Source organism: Octopus bimaculoides, chromosome 18 (assembly GCF_001194135.2).
Source record: "Octopus bimaculoides isolate UCB-OBI-ISO-001 chromosome 18, ASM119413v2, whole genome shotgun sequence".
NCBI lineage: Eukaryota > Metazoa > Mollusca > Cephalopoda > Octopoda > Octopodidae > Octopus > Octopus bimaculoides.
Window position 1 is genome coordinate 49,278,820 of NC_068998.1, and position 5,886 is coordinate 49,284,705.

Sequence of the window (5,886 nt, forward strand, 5' to 3'; positions counted from 1 at the left end):
ATATATCGATAGATAGATTAAATAGATAGATAGATAGATAGATAGATAGATAGATAGATACACACACGCACACACACACACACCGATATGTATATTGAATTGAGTCAGAAATTTTGCAATATTTTCGTAAATTATGTAATATATTTTTCAAGTTCCATGTTTTTCAAGTTCCATGTTTTTCAAGTTCCGTGTTTCGTGGTTCACCGTGTGGGCTATGATTCTGCTAGTTGTTTGATCCCATCATGGTAGCAGGTATTGTCCTTCGAGGGGAAGGAACTCTTTCACTGAAGATTCCGATGGCGAAATATCACGAGCGTAAGACATGAGAAATGGATGGGAACGAGAATTAATGTGAAGGACCTAGGTCTACACTATACGCTAGGTGTGGCATCAGTTTGACTTCCTTCAGCTCCTGATTCTTATTCAGTGGCATTCAAGCGGCAACAGAGCTTGTAGTGGAAGAATTCGTTATCTGTTAAACAATACTGAATCTTTTTGCTACACAATACCATACGTCCGTAACATGCCATGATCGTCTAATATACTCTCAGTGCGTATTATCTAGTTTGCCTACAGCTTGAAACACGACCTCTGAATCGACTGTTTTAGGGTTAAATGGATTTTCAAATTGTCGATGTTCTTGCAGTTCGAGAGAAATTTCTTGAGCACACTGGATACTGTACTGTGGCCAAATACGCCTTTACGGTTTACACCAAACTTGCTTTTGGTTGATTTCGCTGTGCTATGGCCCATTTCGATATCATAAAGCCTAAGTTACCGAATATGACTATTCTGCATGAGCATCTGTGTGACTTTCGAACCACATGCGGAGTTAAGTTATGCACAACAACCTACCGATATTACTACAACATTACCAACTTCAGACGAGACCTGATGTCATATTTTCAGTTTTTACTATTTGCATTTTTTAAACAATTTTACAATATTGAAATAAACTAGTACTTTCCTGCATTTCGCAATCATCAGATTCATGTAGTGACATTCGTTTTCCACAATTAACAACTGTAGCGAATGGTTGAATTTATCGTTTAAGTACTCTCCGGTGGGCTCAAGCAGTCTGAATCTTACGAACCAATTCTGACCAATTAGTATGTGGCTTAGAAGTAAAAGGTCGGCGGGCACACCGTAGATTCTTTACTTTGAGCTCACATAGAGGAATAATTATTTGTCTATATTTTTGAACTTTATAATCAATGTTCTTGTTTTCATAAAATTCTATTCTTAGTATTCGAGAAATTTTTACATTTCAATCGCCTCAAAGTTCATTTGGTCAACTCAGCTACCATCCTCACTATCCCTTTTATTATTGTTGTTAGTGGTAGCAGTTGTAGCAGTAGTACTTATTTTTATCACCATCATCATCATAATAAACTGTCCATTTATCGCGGGTTTGAATTTAAGAATAAAATTCTTTTCTCTGAAATTTCTCTCAACTTGATTTGATGTGTGTAGTTTGTAGATGGAAATATTATACACTTTTTTTTATCACATGTTCCTAGATGGTTGCTTAAAGGGACGTAACGGACACGAGAGTCCATAATCTGCTGTCAGTACACACGTGAATGTTCCGATAATGCATTCCCAGTCTGACCAACGTATATCACAATTCACAATTCAGGCATTTGATGCAGTAAATTAAATTTCTGCTTTTGCAGTTCATATTTGCATCTGTAAATATTGTTCCGGGTTTATGTTCATATAATGATCGGTATGTATGAACTGAGATGTACCACATCGATTATCATTCCATGTAGTTACAATGAACGATTCGTTATTAGATCAAACTTTGGTAAGATTGCTTTGACAATGCAAAAGACGTTTTGGTGGAACGAATTGTGTCTCACTATAAATGGTAGTACCTGCTCACGTTTTCGTCATTTTGGGTTGCCTTAAGATGTTGTATGGATGTTTCTATAGCACGCTGTATATAATTTTCTATGAGCGGGATGTGAATTTTTGTTTGAGTAGAAATTCTTTGAGTTCTGTTTGGCGTTTAACTCTGGTATTCACATCTTTCACAATGGTACAATATTATTCTGGGTCGGCAGTATGGATATTGGATTTTGTATGTTTTGGATTAGAGGTAAACTACGGCACTGTATATATATATATATTGAAAATGCATGGAAGAGATACCTCGAGATGATTGCTTCGTAATCTGGAAAAATCTCTAGATACACTGGAAGAACAAATATCCTTCTGAACAATCTGCACCCAACTCCCCGATTTACAAATGAAATGAATAACATCAGATTACAATTCTTGACATAATGATAATTACGAGTGACACCACCATCACCACTCATATATACTATAAACACAAAGACAGGCATTATACCTCAAGTATAAATGGTGCCATCCAAAACATGCAACGTCATTATGGATCTGTAAGCCCCCAGATAAAGCCGTTGGGCTCACAACAACTTTTTTCCAACTCATTAATTTTCTCTGCCGTTTGTACTCTGTGTTAGTTGGAAATTTGAATATAAATATCTATATATTTACGCTTAAAAATTCCTCATATGAAAGTCTACACATTATCCTTTCTCCCGTTTTGCATGTATACATATATACATATTTTATATTTCATACCCAAACTATATATTTAATATATTTACTATATATAATATTCCTAAATTGTACATCCGCATAATTGCCTCTATACCCGCTCATCTTCATCTTTCTTATAGCCATTCTTACCATCGGAATCGATCTCCTGTAAAAAACATCGAAGTTTGAATTTTTTCAGTACAATTCTCTTGTATACGTAGAATCTCTGAATCTCGTATATATATATATACATATATATATATATATATATATATATATATATATATATATATATATATATATATATATATATATATATATATATATATATATGTGTGTGTGTGTGTGTGTGTGTGTGTGCGTGTGTGTGTGTGTGAATTATTGAGATCTTCGATTATGCGTGTTTGCACGCATGTGCATTTATACACATATATACACTCGCTGAGATGGTAAGTGCACATAATCATTCATTCTTTCAGAACCTAAAGAGAAAATTAAGACATCGATGACTGCTTTACATTTGCAAGGTTATTTACTAAAAAGATACGCGCCAGATTTACGCCAGCAGATAATGCCATATCTGTTTTCCATATCAATAAATATGTACAAATTTATTACCGTATAGCATGTCACACAAGACGTTTTTATGCCTACGTGTTCAGCTGAAACATATGTTACGTCCAATTTAGTTAATATAAGAAGTAGTACGTTTAAGCTGCCATAATATGACCAACTGCTGAGTTAAACAGGAAAATACTCGATGAAATATTCTGCATATATCTTGCTTCACATATTTGGTATGTAGACATATGACAAATATTCTCCATTTTTTTTCTTCCTACTTGTTAATGTAATATATATATATAAATATGTGTGATATAGTTGTCTATCTGTTTTGTCAATACTTTATGTTTGTCAATGGCATTTAAGGAGAAGGGGAAGTTGTGGTGTGTGAAATGTGTAACTTGCTTTGTTAACTGGGTTTTTTCCCCGTTACTCAACCCCCGCTTGTAACGCTTCCACATGATTAGTTGAAGAGAAATGGGAAGAAAACAAAAAGGACAGAAATAATTGGGTAAAGCGAAGAATGAGAGAGAAACAGGGATATTTTTTGTATTAGGTTTATAAGATTGTGCATAAAGTGTATAAAGTGTATAACGTGTATAAAGTGCATAAAGTGTATAAAGTGTATATCTTAAGTATATTGATTAATCATCGCATTCGAATTGCTTTCACTTGTCAATGATTAGCAAATGCGCGAATATCTTTTGATGTAGACGCAACACAGGTTATGTATTCCGGTTCTTGGGGTAAAGTTTTCAGAAATAGCACAATAACTTTACCATTAATTCTATGAAATATTCAGGGGCTCCGCTAATTTTCCTTTTTTTATTTCTACACTCAGTTACGGTATCCTAACGTCTTCGAAAGTATTTGTCCCAGAGCATTTGATGACACTTGAAATGTATTTTATGTAAATGCTCAGGGGAAAAGACACCACATACAGTGATTTTGAGATGGCTATAATAAGATACTGTGAATGAGTATATATTCTGATTCTTAAAAATCCATTTCAACTTGTACTGTTGTTTTAATAATTCAAATTGTGATTATTTATTAAGCATACAGCGAGTCACGCTGTATAAGTCTTTACAGGAGTTAAAGTTTATGGTACCTGTATGCTGTCTTATCCCGATGTGATTACGAGATGTTCGAAGAGATGTAGATACTACATTGTTTCACCTCATTCAGTTATATAGCACAGCTGCTTCACATTTAGGTACTTGTAGGTGTCGAGGAAAATCTGATTATAAACGTCTTTTCGTATAATTTAATCATACTTTTGCTTCGAATATTTGAAAATGAGAAAAAGTTTATCGCAAGTAACATAAATGATTTTTTTTTGAATATCAGAAAAAAATGTATTACACACACGTGCACACACATACACACATACACACACACACAGACTTATATGTATTTACGACACGTATGTAATAGATATACCAACAGAGATAATTCAGTTCTTGTTCCGTAGGTTAATAGAGCAACGAATATTCTTAATCTATTTTCGAATATTATTGACATCTCAGAATTATCTACATTTGACCATTATCTTACCAAACCCAGAGAATCAACACCCTCATCCAATCTATTTTTATACTCAATAATTCTAGTAACTAAGAGAACTGGCGGTAAAATTAGCATGTCGTAAATTGTAATACTTTAATTAATATCAAGGGCTTGCCCACAGGAATCTAAGCACATATACTACAATATCAAGGTATGTATATTATAATATATTTAACATATATAATAAATATAAAAGCAAAGCTAATCTAGCTATTTCTCTGTAGATTGGGAAAACGTTGACCAGCTTTAATCGGTTTTCGTAACTTATTGAGTTCTCATCAAAGTTGTCTACATGTATGCAGGTACGTATGTATGTATACATGTATGTATGCATTCATGCATGTACGTATGTATGTACGCAAGCATGTATATATGTATCTATATAATTACCGGCAAAAAATAAAGTTTTTCCCGAACACTAATTTTGGACAGCAGCTTTATATTCTGAGGTACACTTGTTATCACTGTATACATGCTTGTTGTGTAAGTGGAAGAAGACACTTGGGTTATTTTAAATATTATTGAGAATATCAAGTCTTCAAACTAAACATTGAGATATAATATAATATAATATAATCATTGAGGTATAATATTACCGCTTCTGTGGTAAGCTACTTTCCGAATACAATTGTGGCTTCCATTCTCTCTTTCCATCGAAATTCGCTGCTAATATAATTAGTCTCAAAATCAAACTACTCTATCTAGATTAAAACTTAGATATAGCATGTGAGCACGTTATGTACACACTCTTCAATTTATATGTTTAAATGAGTTGATTTGTAATTTGCAAAGACAATAAGAAGTAGCACATGTAGTAGTTTTTGTCTAAGATCATTGTGGGGCTCCGTGTATTTCTTACAAAAAATATACGTCTGAGTTTCCTTTCCAAGATTTATCATATCTAAAAAAAGTATTTTTTTCATTAGATCATTCTATTTAATGTAGCTGCAATTTCATTGTAAACTGTGACTTTACCATTTAGTATAACTTACTACTCTACCACTTCTTGAGATTTTATAACTAACTATTTTGGTTGTTGGAAATCAGTCACTGACTGCCACTTCGTTTAGAATATATCGGTGGCAGAAGCGGATCTTAGCTATCAATCCATCGCGTAGGTGCGCTTGGCTGATGTGAGCCAAATAGCTCGAAACTGGACGGTAATATATATATATATATATA

At 33.6% G+C, this 5,886-nt stretch overlaps 1 long non-coding RNA gene across 1 annotated transcript in view; it reads left to right on the forward strand.

Moving 5' to 3' along the window:
• Positions 1 to 3,063: 3,063 nt before the first annotated feature.
• Positions 3,064 to 5,886, forward strand: part of LOC128249759 (uncharacterized) — a 6,014-nt gene continuing 3,191 nt past the window's right edge. The window contains exon 1 of the long non-coding RNA XR_008265858.1: positions 3,064 to 3,368. This is a non-coding gene — a long non-coding RNA (uncharacterized LOC128249759). The remainder of the gene's footprint in view (positions 3,369 to 5,886) is intronic.